The sequence below is a fragment of the Sarcophilus harrisii genome, chromosome 2 (genome assembly GCF_902635505.1).
Source record: "Sarcophilus harrisii chromosome 2, mSarHar1.11, whole genome shotgun sequence".
Classification (NCBI taxonomy): Eukaryota; Metazoa; Chordata; class Mammalia; order Dasyuromorphia; family Dasyuridae; genus Sarcophilus; species Sarcophilus harrisii.
This window is the reverse complement of record NC_045427.1, coordinates 567,969,610-567,986,747: the sequence shown is the minus strand read 5'-3', so window position 1 is coordinate 567,986,747 and position 17,138 is coordinate 567,969,610. Positions and strand designations below refer to the sequence as shown.

The 17,138-nt window shown below is 36.3% G+C and overlaps 1 pseudogene; it reads left to right on the top strand.

The window, feature by feature from the left end:
- The first annotated feature begins 579 nt into the window (after positions 1-579).
- On the top strand, positions 580-16,804 carry LOC105748983 (annotated as a pseudogene).
- The last annotated feature ends 334 nt before the right edge of the window (positions 16,805-17,138 follow it).

Sequence of the window (17,138 nt, the reverse complement as noted above, 5' to 3'; positions counted from 1 at the left end):
AGAAGGATCTTTATTATTAAGGGGTATCAGAAAAACTTCTGGAGGAGTTGACATTTGAGCTGGGAGATAGAAGAGTGGATAGGAATTCAAATAATAAACAGTAAGAAGTGGGACATATGAAGTTATTTACTCAATATTTTATTTTTAAAAAATTATTTAGGGAGGAGACATTGGTAGCAATAGCTAGAACTGAGTGCTTTAAGATTTGCAAAGCACTTTACAGCTCTTTAAGTCCTCATGTCATGGGAATTTTTTATTTTTCTTTTTATTATTTGGAACTCAAGTATATTCCTTCTATATTCTTTGATTAAACCAAAGTCTGTCTTTTGGCAGCTAGATGGTGCAGGGCAAAGTGCTCATCCTTGAGTCATAGAGATTATTCTTCCTGAGTTCAAACCTGGCCTCAGACACTTAGTAGCTATGTTATTCTCAGCAAATCACTTATCCTGTTTACCTCAGTTTCCTCATTTAAAATGAGCTGGAGAAAGAAATGGCAAGCCATTCCTATATCTTTGCCCCAAAGCCCCAACTAAATGAGGTCATGAAAAGTCCAGTACAACTGAACTGTTGAATCTATGCATGAAAAAATATTCTAGGAGAGATGAAAGTGGGAGCTGGAGTGTGGGAAGACAGGTGGCAACAGCTATAGCAGTAACAATAGCAGCAGTGGCAGCAGAGGCAGCTCATGGGACAGCAGGAGGTACAGGAGATACCAAGCAGTCCAGTATGTGGAATACCTCTTCTGCAATGAAGTATCTAAGTACCAGAAGCTGGCCAAGATTGTCCAGGGCACCTTCAGTGAAGCCTTTAAGGTCAAACATCTACAGACAGGGAAGAAAGGGGCTCTGAAGAAAGTGCTTATGGAAAATGAAAATGAGGGATTTCCCATCACTGCCTTAAGAGAAATCAAGATTCTCCACTTTCTTGAATATGAGAATGTGGTCAGCCTAATTGAGATCTGTAGGATCAAAGCTTCTTCCTACAATAGCTGCAAAGGCAGCATCTACCTGATGTTTGATTTCTGTGAACATGACCTTGCTGAGTTGCTGAGGGTGTCAAGTTCACTGTCAGAAGGTGATGCAAATGCTGCTCAATGGTCTCTTGTAGTGCACTTTCTAGAGCCCTCACACTGGGGTGCCAAAATATACTGTCCAGACTAGCTTTCTTGCAGCCAGCCTGAGTTCTTGGTCTTAGTGGAGAGTGAAGAAGTCAGGAGGCCCACAAGGATGGTCAAAGATAGAGTCCCTTTATTTCCAGTCTTCTCGGCCCCTAAATACCTTAGTACAATTACATCACTACAGCACACTGAGCATGTGCCAACTACAGAACCATTACATCACCATATCACATTGAGCAAGTGCTAATGATAGTAGCATTACACCACCACAGCACACTGTGCAAACACTAATTATAAGCACCCTGCTATTGATATATCTTTACTGTAAGTATCCCTTGCTTCAAGTAGAACACAGGTGGTCATGTCCTCCCTGACTTCTGAGGAAGGGGGAAAGCACCAAAGGGAGGTGAGGAGCCAAACCAAACATTGTCAGCAGGTTCCCTCTGAGCTGAAGGGTTTTATATCTTACCCAGAGTTGCCCCATTATCTGCAGCTCTCTACAGTCTCTACTACAAGATTTTGAAATCGGAACATGAAAGCAGACAATGTGCTCTTTACTAGGGATGGGGTCCTGAAGTTGGCTGACTTTGGTTTGTCTTGTGATTTTAGTCTGGCCAAGAACAGCTATCCAAACTGTTTTACTAACAAAGTAGACCCTCCAGTACTAGCCCCCAGAACTGCTGCTTGGAGAACGTATTTGTGGCCCCCCAGTAGACCTTTGGGTAGAGGCTGTGTCATGGCGGACATGTGGACCCATGATCCTATTATGCAAGGTAACACAGAGCAGTACCAACCTCATCAGTCAGCTTTATAGCTTCATTACTTCAGAAGTGTGGTCTAATGTGGACAAATATGAGCTGTACGAGAAAATTGGACCTGCCTAGGAGGTCAAGAGCAGCTCAATGTCTATGTCAAGGACCTTTATGCACTGGACCTGATTGACAAACTGATGATCCTGGACCCCAGCCAGTGTATTGATAGTGATGATGCTCTCAAGATGGAGAGGTGATGGGCACATCGCATGCTCCAACAGCCAGCCAATCAGAGCCTTAACCCAGTGGCCACTAATCCGAGTTTGACTGAGTATTTTAAGGTCACATACAAGATTGGTCTTTTTGTTTCGTTTCATTTTTTGATGTGTATATATGTGTGTAGTTGTTTATGCATGTATATATGTATGTAAACATGTGACTATTATGTTGCTGAGATTATCTGGAGTTTTTAATTGTTTCGCATTGAGCAAACACACACACACACACACACACACACACGTATGTTTAAACTTTTGCTCTAGCATCAGGAATCCCAGCTAGCATTTAGCCTAGACTGGCAAGCTAGCTAGTAGAGATGGAGCTCAGACTGGTGGAAAGACATTGCAACATCTCCCTACTCCATCCCCAGTACCCACATTTTCGGATGACACTTGAAACTGTCTTCTCTTCTAAAAGAGATTTCCTTTTTTGAGGGGAGCAGGCATAGAGTATCACCAGACCATTCTATTTCTGGGATATCCTAGAAATTCTACAGGTTTCTCTTTCTTCCTCTCTTAGCCAAAGGACTAGATTATTTTGGATAGCCCTGGGGCCTCTGACATTAGAAAAATCCCTGGAAGCTCCTCTGAGTCTTTCCTTGGGAGAGTATTCCTATTGACTGATGGAAAGATCAGAACACCAACCCTCTCTGAATCCTATGGTTATCTCCACACCTCCCACTGTATATTTTGAGACATACTCTTCCATGGAATAAACCCCTGGAAATCCAAAGGGATCAGTTAAATCTGATATTTTTTTTGATTTTGATGCAGTTTAGAGGGCAGAAGAACAATTGTGGTTTTCTTTTTAGAAAAACGGTATCATGTTAACCTCTGTTTGATTTTTGTTTGGCAACACTGTTATAATTAAAAGTTGACTTTTGAAAAAAAAAGATTATTCTTGGACCCATACTTAACACTGTATACCAAGATAAGATCAAAATGGGTCCATGATTTAGGCATAAAGAATGAGATTATAAATAAATTAGAGGAACATAGGATAGTTTATCTCTCAGACTTGTGGAGGAGGAAAAAATTTGTGACCAAAGATGAATTAGAGACCATTACCGATCACAAAATAGAAAATTTTGATTACATCAAATTAAAAAGCCTTTGTACAAACAAAACTAATGCAAACAAGATTAGAAGGGAAGCAACAAATTGGGAAAACATCTTCACAGTTAAAGTTTCTGATAAAGGCCTCATTTCCAAAATATATAGAGAATTGACTCTAATTTATAAGAAATCAAGCCATTCTCCAACTGATAAATGGTCAAAGGATATGAAAAGATAATTTTCAGATGATGAAATTGAAACTATTACCACTCATATGAAAGTGTTCCAAATCACTATTGATTAGAGAAATGCAAATTAAGACATATCTGAGATACCATTACACACCTGTCAGATTGGCTAAGATGACAGGAAAAAATAATGATGAGTGTTGGAAGGGATGCGGGAAAACTGGGACACTGATGCATTGGTGGTGGAATTGTGAACAAATCCAACCATTCTGGAGAGCAATCTGGAATTATGCCCCCAAAGTGATCAAAGTGTGCATACCCTTTGATCCAGCAGTGCTACTACTGGGCTTATACCCCAAAGAGATACTAAAGAAGGGAAAGGGACCTGTATGTCTGTGGCAGCCCTGTTTATAGTGGCTAGAAACTGGAAAATGAATGGATGCCTATCAATTGGAGAATGGTTGAGTAAATTGTGGTATATGAATGTTATGGAATATTATTGTTCTGTAAGAAATGACCAGCAGGATGAATACAGAGAGGCTTGGAGAGACTTACATGAACTGATGCTAAGTGAAATGAGCAGAACTAGGAGATCATTATATAGTTCAACAACGATACTGTATGAAGATGTATTTTGATGGAAGTGGATTTCTTTGATAAAGAGACCTAACTCGGTTTCAATAGATCAATGATGGACAGAAGCAGCTACACTCAAAAAAAGAACAGTGGGAAATGAATGTAAACTGTTTGCCTTTTTGTTTTTCTTCCTGGGTTATTTTTACCTTCTGAATCCAATTCTTCCTGTGCAACAAGAGAACTGTTTGGTTCTGCATACATAGATTGTATCTAGGATATACTGTGACATATTTAACATATATAGGACTGCTTGCCATCTATGGGAGGGAGTGGAGGGAGAGAGGGGAAAAATCGGAACAGAAGTGAGTGCAAGGGATAATGTTGTAAAAAATTACCCTGGCATGGGTTCTGTCAATAAAAAGTTATAAAAAAATAAAAAAAAATAAAACCATAAAAAATTAAAAAAAAGATTATTTTGATAGGTGTATTGGAGGTGTATTAGATGAAGATCAGAGCAAAAGTTGGCTGGCTGTTAGGAGGTAATAACCTGGGTGGATGGTATGTAAGTCTTTGCTAGTAGTAGGGGGAATGGAAAGAAAAGTAAGCATATGGGTATGGAGAAGAATATTAGTTCATTCATACAATATTAGTAACAGTGACAATAATTTTCAGACTTACAAGGTATTGATCTTATTTTGTTCAGTCCTTTTGAAATTTTTTCCAACTGTTTCTGACCCCAGTTGGAGTTTTCTTGGCAAAGATACAGGAATGGTTTGTCTTTCCTTCTCCAGTTCATTTTACAGATGAGGAAACCGAGGCTAATAGGATTAAATGATTTGCCCGGGGTCACATAGTTAGGAATTATCTGAGGTCAGATTTGAACTCAAGAAAATAAGTCTTTTTGGTTTCAGGCTTAGCCCTATCCACTATGGCACCTAGCTGTCCCCATTTGATCTTATGGGTAACTTTATATCAATTTCTTAAATGCACAGGAATTGTTATATGGGATGATACCTAGCCTCAGGTCCTCTTACCAACAGTGGTCTTATAGACATACTATAGGATAATGGATTTGTCTTCCCTGATAATACCTCGAAAGACCAGGTTTATCCTATTTTTTTCCAATCTCCATTTTTGGTTCTGCATTAATCAATCTGCCTGGACACATATTAAATTTATTTAATTTTCCTGTCAATAATTACAATACTACTACTATTAATTGACATTGCATAGATTTTAAAAGTTTGCAAATTCTTTACAGGAATCACAGTGGTATGTTGGCACTCATTTGCTTTGAAACTAGTCAAATTTGATATTTGATATATTTGATGAGAAAAAATATATTTTAGCACTTGACCCTTGATGGGCACTCATCACACTTGGCTGTTGTCTTGGTTGAACACTAGGGATGTGAGATTGGCCAGGCTTACTGCCCAGCCCCTTCTACTACTGCTATTGCCCTCAGCCATGGGCAGCTCCTTTCCAGCAAAGGTAGCAGTGTATAGGACAGTCAGGTTGGAGCACACCAATGCTGAAGCCATGGTTATTGGCAGGCAGTTCTGAAGCAATTCCCTATAGGACATATCTGTAGTATATAGTCTTCTGGCTCCCAAAAGAGTACTGGAAGAGGCCCAGGAGTGGCAAGCATGCTGGGAAGGAGGAGAAGAACCAGGAGCAGGAACAGCAGGGGTGCCTCAAGCAGCAGCAGTGGGAGCCCAGGTGGAGGCAATGGCAGAGGACCCAGGACTCCTGGTAGCCTTGAGACCTGGGTGGTGGCTAGAGCCCTGGACAGTGGAGGGTGTGAAATCACAGCTTCTGTCTCCACAGCTTGGAGGATGTGTATATATAATACCTTATATTCCTTATATTATATAGCTTATAATTCATCTCAGAGTTGAGTTAAGAAGAGAGGATCCTAGTTGGGCTGTGCTGGTTTGTTTCTCTATAGCTGGAAGCCCCACTTGCCCCTTTGGGGAAATGGGTGAAGAGGAATGGTTAGGTTGCATATTAGAGATGTCTTCCTTATGAAAAAAAATGTATTTGGTACTCATCATTTTTGCCACTCGTCTGGAAATAATTAATGAGTACTGAGGTATCACTATTTCATTTGAGACTTTTTAGCAGGAATGATTGAAAATACTCTATTTCAATATCCATTTTTCTCTCTGCAGATTAGACTATATTCATAATTGGGTTATTCTTGGTTATAATCTTAACTCTTTTGCCTTCTGGAATATCCTATTCTAAATTCTCCACTTTTTTAAAATGTGGAAACTGCTAAATTTTGTGTTATTCTGACTGTAGTTTCATGATATTTAAATTTTCTTTTTTGCTGCTTACAATGTTTGTTTGTTTGTTTGTTTGACCTGGGAACTCTGAAATTTGACTATAATGTTCCTGGAGGTTTTCATTTTGGGATTTCTTTCAGGAGGTGATTATTGGATTCTTTCAATTTCTATTTTACTCTCTGCTTCTAGAATATTAAGGCAGTTTTCCTTGATGATTTCTTGAAAAATGATGTCTATAAAAACCATTACATTGAATTCCCAATCCCTATATTTATGCCCACCTGCATTTTTGATTTCCTTCACAAGCTAATTGTACAATATTTCAGAGTCTGATTCTTTTTGTACAGCAAAATAAAGGTTTGGTCATGTATACTTATTGTGTATCTAATTTATATTTTAATATATTTAACATCTACTGGTCATCCTGCCATCTGGGGGAGGAGATGGGGGGTAAGAAGTGAAAAATTGGAACAAGAGGTTTGGCAATTGTTAATGCTGTAAAGTTACCCATACATATAACCTGTAAATAAAAGGCTATTAAATATAAAAAAAAAGAAAAGAAAAATGATGTCTAGGTTCTTTTTGTTTTTTTTGATCATGACTTATAATTATTAAATTACTTCTCCTTGCTCTATTTTCCAGATTAGTTGTTTTTCCAATGGGATATTTCATATTTTTCCTATTTTTCTCATTCTTTTGATTTGATGGTAAGTTTCTTTGATGCCTCATGGAGTCATTGACTTTCATTTGCCCAATTCTAATTTTTAATAAATTATTTTCTTCATTAAGCTTTAGTTCCTCCTTTTCAATTTGGGCTCTTTTATTTTTTTAAGGAGTTTTTTTTTCAGTGAATTTTTGTGCTTCTTTTTATCATTTGACCTATTTTGTCCTTTGGAGTGTTATTTTCTTTAGTATTTTTTTTTTTTTGTGTGTGTGTGCTTTCTTTACCAAATTGTTGACTTGCTCCCTATCCCATTTCTTGCATCACTCTGACTTATTTTTCCAATTTTTGTTCTACTTCTTTTATTCAACTTTAAAATCCTTTTTAAGTACTTCCAGAAATTCTTTTTAGGCCTGAGACAAGTTCACATTTTTCTTTGAGGTTTTGGGTGCAGCAGTTTTGACTTTGTTGTCTTCTGAATTTGTGTTTTTATTTTTTCTGTCATCATAGTAATTTTGTGTGGTCAGGTTCCTTTTTTGTTGTTCATTTTTTCAAACTATCTCTTGACTTTATGTTAAAGTTGGGCAAATAACCTGGATGAGGGAGAAAAGCACTGAGCCAAACTTTAGTTGTAGCTGTTTTCAGAGGTAGTTCCAGGGTTCTCTAAGTTTTCAGTTCTTCTAACGATATGATCTAATTAGAGGTGTATTTTCTAGTCTCCTGGGCTGTTCCTTGAGTAATCACAAGCACTTTTCCTATCCTGGAACTATACCTAGAACCCCTGCTTTCCTGTGGCTACAAACTTTGATGTGTTAATGTTCCTCTTCACTCTGGGATGGCAATCCAACATTGTGACTCAAGACCCAAATATGGATAATGCAACAGAGTCCTTCACCTAGTGCCAGCAAAGTGACCCCTTTAATCTGCTTCTGTCCAATTGTCTGACACTTCTAACTTTTGTGGGCTGGAAGTTCCAGCAGCCTCTGATTCACCGCCCTTAAGGCCTTGTGCTGGCTTGACCCAGTGTTGCCTATGTTGGACTGTGCTCCACTTTCATCTTGGTGCAACAGAGCTTTCCTATTGATCTATGTTGTCTTGGGCTGGAAAATTTTTTAACCCTGTCCTTTTGTGAATTCAGCCATTCTAGAATTTGTTTTAATGCATTATTTAAAGTTGTTTGGAGGAAAATTTGTGAGCTTTGGTCAATTTCTGTTTTTTTCTCTGCCATAGGGATTCTGACCTTCTAAGCTACATTTCAACAGACTGAGAGCAGATAAAATGATAGAATTAATGTGTAGACAATATTTGGTGTGGAAACACGCATATTTCTTTCTGAGTCCAGGAAGACTTCTCCAGAAATAAGAGATACTTAAGTTAGCAAGTAAGGTTGTGTTGAGGAAAGCAGTCTTCATTTTATATTCCTCGCAGCATATACCCATATCATCAAGAGAGGATATTCCCTCTCTCCTGTACAAACATATAAATACACATCTTGCAGCATTATACCTTAAGTGTTTTCAGGGGAATAATTTGCAAAGCAATTACTTTCCCTAGTTAATAGTCAATTAACAAGGAGGAGATAATATTACCACTGTTGTACTGTGGGTAGGTAGGAAGATGTAAAGACAACTAATTAACATTCAGGCTTTTAATGTAGTAATTAATCAATCTGGGCAGTTTACTTTGGAGATATTTCAGGTTACAAATTCCCCAAATTTATTTTTTCAGCATTGTCAATAAATAATTGAAGTCTGCTGCTTCTCTTCATTCCATTTATCTCTCTTCTTTGATGCCTTCCAACTTTGAAGTGCCATTCCTAATAGAAGAAGAAAGCTATTTATCTGTTTCTTTAATGGCTTCAAATTTATTTCTGGGCTATTATCACCAACTAATATTCCAGAATTTTTAAAGCTAAACTTTTCTCCACAAAGTTCATGCTTCCTTAAGTTGGCTTTTCATCCAAGTCTGTTTGACCTGGTTGTCTTGTCTAATTGTGGGGTAACCTGGTATAAATCATGATCTTTTTATGGAAAGTCAGATAACTCCAAGAATTTCCTATTTCTTTACATAGATAGGGTGTGAACAAGGGAATTTGTATAGCAAGACAATTTACCTCTATTAATGATAGCTGCCTTACTTCAAACAGTTAAGTTTAGTCACTCAGCTATTGTCTTACTGATATTACAATTCATCCATCAAAAACCAATTTAAGAATTTTTGCCTCTATCAGTGCAGTCAAATCATTCCTTACTAAACCTCTAGTTGCTATTTTTTTTTGATTCCCTTTTGCCACATTGCATAGAGTACCAAGACTGGAGTCAGATAAATTTAGTTTTAAGTCTGGCTTTTTTTTTTAACTAATTTTGTGATCTTGATCATATCACTGAACCCCACTACCTCTATTTCCAAAGCAAATTGGGAAATAATCTTTCTTTTTTTAGCTGCCTCATAGGATATAATGAACATCAAAACCATGTATATATATGAAAGTGCTTTATGACTTAAAGAATGTAATATAATTGTAAGAATTTTTTTGGACCTTCAAAATACGGCCTTATATTTTTATTCTGAAATCTCATTATACAAGCCTACTACTTCATTCACATTGTTCTATGTAGTATATACAGTTTGGGGTAGCTAGATGATGCTGAAATAAGAGCACTGGAATTAATTTCAGGAAGACCGAAGTTTAAATCTGACCACTTACTAATTGTGTGACCTTGGGCAAGTCATTTAACCCTATTTTCCTCAGCTTCTTCATCTGTAAAATGATCTGGAGAAGGAAATGGCATACCACTCCAGAATCTTTGCCAAGAAAATCCCAAAAGAAGTCAAGAAGAGTCAGGACTCAAAATGGCAGAAATACTACTGAAAACACACTTTGCTTCTTAGTGATTCCATGCATTGCCCATCCTGATTCTGTCCTTCTGTGATTCTATAATCTTTATTTTGTATTTTATTTGCTATCTCTAAGAGTTACCTTTTCATGTATAGGTATCTTATCTTCTCAACAAGCCTATGTGTTCCATGAGGGAAGGCACCTGAGCTGACATTTTGCTGCTTCTGCAGCTCCACAGAGTACATAATTCTCGAATATAGCAGGAGAGGTCCTAAATAATCTGTTTATTGATTGGGTAAGTCTCTTCTATAAGAGACCTTTCTTAGTCACATTCTTATCTTTATGGAAAATAATATTTATTGGGGATACACTTTTGACTCAGTGATAGCCATGTACAGTGGAAAGAATATTGAATTTGGAATCAGGAAGCAATCAGATCTAAGTGGAACTAAGTATAATTTGTACTGATTTTTAAAAATTTATTAGTCATGATGGATTCTTTGTGATTTTATTTGCTGCAATGGTTCATCATTTCTTTTTACCACTCATTTTACAGATGAGGAAACTGAGGCAGATAGGATTAAGGGACTTGTCCAGGGTTACACAGCTATTAAGTGTGGGAGATTAGATCTGAACTCAGGAATTTAAATTTTTCTGACTTCAGGGCTGGCAAGCTATTTTGCCACCTAATTGCCCCTAAAAGCAAAAATACACCTAATTAAAATAAAGAATCAGGGAAACTACATTTTGCTAAAAACATATGGGACATGAAAAAATATTAAAAGATTTACAGAGTTTCACTGATAAAGTCCTCATTTCTCAGATGTGTCAGGAACTGAGTCAAATTTATAAAGTTGTCATTCCTTAATTGATAATGATCAAAGGGTATGAATATGCAGTTTTTAGCAGAAGAAATAAAAATCTATCTACAGCAATATGAAAAAATTGCCTTAAATCACTATAGAGTAAAAAAGGCAATTTAAAACAACTCTGAGGTATCTCCTCACATCTATAAGAAATGAAAAATGCTTGAGAGGACGAGGGATAATATGTACATTATTGGTGGAGTAGTGAACTAATTTATCATTCTGGAGAATAATTCGAAACTATGCTCAAAGGGCTATGAAACTATGCATACCATTTGCTTCATCAGAACCATTACTAGGTATTTATCCTAAAATTATCAAAGAAGAAGGAAAAAGTTCTATATGTGCAAAAATATTTATTGCAGTTCTTTTGTGCAAAGATTTGGAAATTGAGGGGATGTTCACCAGTTAAGGAATAGCTGAACAAGCTATGGCATGTGATTGTGATGGAGTAATTTTGTGTCATAAGAAATGAATAGGAGTTTGGTTCCAGGAAAACATGATGATTTCTAGGTAAAGTGAAGTAAGAACTGGGAGATCATTGTGTACAGTAGCAACAGGATTATCATAATCAACTATGAAAGATTTGGTTACTCTGATTGATACAATGATCCAAGATTATTCTGTAGGACCTATGTTGTAAAAATACTACCCATCTCCAGAGAGAGAACTGTTGAACTATCAGTACAAACTGGAGTATAATTCCTTTTTGCTTTCTTTTCTTTTTTTCAGCAATATGATTACTGTGTAAATATGTTTTGTATGATTTTCACAGAAAAACATATTAGTATCATATTGTACAATTAATTTTATTTTGTTTCCTTCTTATTGGGTAGGAAATAGATGAAAGGGAGGGAAAGAATCTGGAGCTCAAAATTAAAAGATAAAAGAATGTTAAAATAAATAAATAATAAATTAAGAAAAATAAAAACTACTGTAAACGGATATGAAGGATTCATGTATTGGGATTTATAAGCAAACATATTTTCTCCCTAATTAGTCCTTCCTCAGTGAAATTAACACCAACATTAGAGATCAAAAGTATTTTCTATTGCTTTGAAACTCATTGTTACCAGCAGTTGGCAAATGATTATTGTAAAGAATTCCGTGGATCTTCCAAGCAAAGAACTGGTTTAAGTGCCTAGGCAGTTAGTTCATTGTAGTAGAGAGAGCACTGGGAGATGGCAGACTGAATTTGAGTCTTGAATTTGTCATTTACTAGTCATGTGACTTTGTGGAAGTCATTTCACTGCTCTGGTCCTCAGTTATCATCCTCAGGTCCATATGCATAGATCAGCTGTGAGTTAGTTATGACTGCTAGGGTAACCAGTAATCACTGGAGCCTCATTGGAGAAAGGGTTCCTAAATGAGGTAATTCTTCCTCCAGGTCTCTCTTATGCAATGTCAAGTAAAATTACCCACTGCAACTGAATTTCTTGTTTCATTCTTGTTCTTGTTCAGTCCAATTGCAAAACAACCCCAGGGGAGGAATCTTAGAATATGACTCTAATTTGCCATATTCAGTTGATATTCTTGGAATTTTGAAGCATTTGTAATTTTTTCTGACAAAATGTCAAACATGAAGGGCAATGTATTTCCAATTCTGGATTAACAGTTTAAAAGCACAGGAGTGGTTTAAAAATAATTAGCCTTTTAAAGATATTTTAAAGCCATGCACCATGTATCAGTTGCCAGTTGTATGCAGATACCATAATTAAAAGTTTGAGACTCTGTTCTCTCCAGCTCTATCTCCATTCTCAAATCTGAGGTTTCTAACATAGACTTTACATCCTCAAGTTTTAGTGTATTTTTTTTGGTTGACATATACTTTGGTTGTGTTGGCTTTAGGCTGTTCTGTCAGAATTCTTTTATTTTGAAGTTGAAATTTGTAGCAATTGAAATGTCACTCATTAACATATACCATTTATTTTTGCTATGGGTTCTTAGTGATTACAGAAGAGCACAATGAAAAAAATCTAAATTTTATTATGAGTCAACGTGTGGATGATTTGTTTTAATCAAAGAATTTTTAACAAGTTCCTTTAAGTATTGAGATTTCTATTTAGAGTATGATTTTACTTACATCATACCCTCCAGTAGAATGTAAACTCCCGGAAGACAGATTCTGTTTTATTTTTGTCTTTGTTTTCTGAGTACCTTGAATTGAAATTTCAATATTTCTTGAACACTTTTATTTGTATAAAGAGATGTACATCTGGTAGAGTACAGTGTTGTACTTGATATAAAGAAGGTGTGGGTTAACATCCTACTTCAGACATTTATTAGTTGTATGATTAAAAGCAAGCCACTTAATCTGTCTGCCCTTTTTAATATGTAAGATGAATCCTGTAACATCTAACTAATGAATTCACATGAGATAATGTGTATAAAATGCTTTGCAAATTGTAGATTGTTCTGTAAATTGTAGAGGGCCCCAGATATTGGGGGAACTCTTTGTAAGGTATGAGAGCTTCAGTCCAGAGGGAACCTGTTGACAATGCCTGGTTTGGCTCCCCATCCCTCTTTGGTACCTTTCACCCTTCCTGAGAAGTCAAGGAGGCCATGACCAGATATGTTCTACATGAAGCAAGGGATACTTACAGTAAGAGTAATTTACACATCAATACCAGGGTTCTTACAGTTAACACATATACAGAGTGATGTAGTGACGTAATGCTACCATAGTTAGCACTTGCACAGTGAGATGTGATGATGTAATGATTCTCTAGTTAACACATGCTCAGTGTGCTGTAGTGATGTGATCATACTAAGGTATTTAGGGGCTGAGAGGACTTGAAATAAATGGACTCCATCTTTGACCATCCTCATGGGTCTTTTGCCTCCTTCACTCCTCCACTAAGACCTAGGACTCAGGCTAGTTCCAAGATCCTCCAAAGTGCTAGTACAGATAGTATATTTTGGCACCCCAGCGTGGGGGCTATAGAAAGCATAGTATATTTTGGCACCCCAATTTGGGGGCTCTATAAAACACACTACAATAAATAGTAGCTGTTGTGAATCTGTAAGTATACATGTCTGTGATGCTATATATATATGATATATATATACATATATAATTTACACACACTTATGCACAAACACACATACATGATATGCACACTACACAGGGAAGCATCAAAACCAATGATATAATTCTAAATGGAAATTTGCTATGGGAATTAGCTGCCATCAGATGTTTTTTGAAGCATAACTAAAGTTTGGATGTCTCTACAGGAGGGCTGATAAATAATTTATTTCCCTTTTCAGCTGTTATTGCTATCAACTCTTTTTTTCTTTAGTTAATTCTCTTGAAAAAGCTTTTTTTTTCTTTAAGAACCTGAATGAATTATCCATCTTTATTCATCCTCATAAATATTTTCTTTTCTATTATCACTTGATTGTTGAAGACATGTTTAAATAAAAGTTTTCCCTAAAGGTATGATATTTTATTTTTGTTCATAAAATGAAATTATAATTCTTTATACTTTGAAACCCTTTGGTCAGGTCAACATTTTTATGAAATGATGTAGCAAAGACTTTAAGAAAGGTCACTTTATTTTGTGACACCAGTGAGCTCACATTGCAAAGATGGAATCTCTTTCACCTTCCTACCCAACCTCATTATGCATAATATATTCTTCCTCTTCCCTCTCCCAGTCACACACATGTAGGGTAATTTGGGAATGAGTAAAAGAGAAAATGTAATTCTTTAGATGTCCTAGGAAATCTTAAAATACCGGAATCAGGAATGTGCCGGAGTCAGCTCAAAGCTGATCACTAGAACTGATTATCAAATTCCTAAGGTAAGCATTTCCACATTGGGAATTTGTAGGAAATGCTACAAATCAGTACTTGAGTTATTGTTCTTCTGGTTGTCTAGATTAAGAAAGTAATGGAGGAAATGATAAAAATGAAGATCAAACTTAAAAGTGTGTTCTGTGTGCATATTTCATATATACATAGAGAAATATTGTTTATATTATGTGTTATTATAGATTATGCATGCTTATACACACATATACATATATTAAAATGTGTGTGTTTGTGTGTGTGTATTTTGCTGGGGAGTCAATTATTAAATATTTACTAACATGTTCTTGTTTTCCATGGAAGTCAAGAGACGTGGGTTCTAGTCTAGTATTGTTATTAATGAATTCTGTGATCTTAGTCTGGTCATTTAACATAAATTTATAGACTTAGAGTTTCAGGAAATCTTACTAGTTTTCTTGTTTAACTTCCTCACTATGGGGCAATCTTTTTTATGCCATTGCTGATAGGTACTCACCCAGCCTTTACCTAGAAGCTAGCAGAAGGTAATGGAAGAAAGTACTGGCTCTGGAGTTCATTCACTCAGAGCCTGAAGAGACGTCTCAAGAGGTGCAAAGTTGTTAATAGTTTTTTTTTATCCAAAGGAATGAGTTATGTGGGAATGTCAGCAGAACCAAACTAGAGTCCACTTGGGTTTGTTTCCTCTTCTGAATCACTTTTCTGAAATCACCAACTTCTTCTTGTTAATGACTACCAGTAGAAGGACATGTGCCTTCCTCTTCCCCATGTTGTTAGCCCAGAAGGCGGAAACAGCTTCCAACATTCAGCCTGTGGGTTATATTTACTATCAAGACACACTCTTGAGTTGCTTTCCTCCAACACTGCACTGGAATAATTGTATCCTATTATCACACAAGAGTCATATGTTTGGGGACCTAGAAATAGCAGAAATGTAATTACATAGCACCTCAATGGTATTCCAGGACTGATGGGATTCAGGTACTACAATTCCTATGCCTCTATCAATCAATCAATAAGCATTTATTAGATACTTATTATATGCAGAAATACAAAAAGTGTCCCTAGGTTCAAGATGCTTATATACTAATGGGGGAGAACACATATAAATAAAGGGTACTCATATAGAATGGAAGGAATATAACCTATAGGTTCAAGGATTCACAAGGAGAGAAATCTTGAAAAAAGTGAGATGAATTTTGAAAAAAGTCAGGTAATATGATTCATGTTAAATTGCAAAGTGGGGCAAATATTTTAAAGGTAGGAGTCAAGGCAGAGGGTGTTACCATTACCATATGGTATCAAGTCCCTAATGAACTTACTTTTCTGCCTCCATATAAGGCCAGATTTAGTTTTGTAGCTTCAGATCATATTATTTCCTTATAACCTTCATTTACTCTCATTATTGCCAGAAAGCTAGAGAGAATAATATCTTGGATTTTTTCCTCTTTATAATTCTCTTGAGGGCTTCATTGTTCTTGAGAGAGGAAGAATACAATGAAAATGTATATTTTACTTTGTTTTCCTAGAAAATGGTTGATATTTAGATTCATGCTAATTTGCCTTTTATCTTTTTCACATATCTCCAGGTTGATCCTATCTCATTAGAGACCTTTGACCCTTACAGTTCCAGAATTGAGTTCTTTTTCTGTGTCCCATAGTGCTGCCTCCCCTTCTCAATCTCCCTGTTCCCTTGCCATCTGTCTATCAATTGGTTCTGGCACCAGACATAGACAATTATAGCCCAAAATCCAGCTCTACTGCCTTTATTCCTTGTTTTCTTAATGAATATAACATGGAAGGATGAGATAAGATGAAAAGACAGGATGTGTATGAGTATTACTTTGACATATGTGGCTTAGGAATACACTCATTGATATTCAAAATCTCAGAGGGAGCAATGATCACACAACTACTTTAGGTCTGTATGTACAAGTATATGCAAATGCCCAAATGATTTGTGATTTCATCAGTCCAGGGAACTCTAAATGTGGAAATTCCCTTCACTAATGCAATTCATCTATGACTGAATAGAATAAATCCTAGGGAATTGCTGAAAGGACTTAGAGGTTAAGTGATCTATCCTAAGTCACATAGCTATTGTAGTGAGTATATCAGCGGTTGAAGAGAAGCCCAAGTCTACTTGAGTCTAGTAGCTTGTCTACTATGCCACCTTGGCTTTTTATATAAAACTATATAGATACCACTACCATGATCACCACCACTGCCAACACTTCCACCTTCTTCTTCATCACTATCATCACTATCACCATCATCATCTTCATCAGCATCATCATACATGTACAACTTTATGGTGCTTTACAGCAGAGGTGTCAAAATTACAGCCTGATGCCATCATGGTCCATAAAACTCTCAAGTGCAGCCATAACCAGTTAAAATATAATAGGGAAATATTTAACAAAATAAATAAAAATACAATATAACAAATAATGTCAATTTGTGTTTCTCTAAGTTAATATGTGGCTCACAGGGATCCATTTTTACTTGAGTTTGACACTACTGTTTACATACAATTTCTAAGGTCCTTTCAGGACAATTACAGTGGATTGATGCTAGATCTAGAATAAGCAAGGCTCATCTTTCTGAATTCAAATCTGGCCTCTATAGCTTACTAGTTGTATGATATTCAGCATTTAACTGTCTGCCTCAGTTTCTTCATCTGTAAAATGATTTGGAGAAAGAAATAGTAAACCACTCCATTATTTTTGCT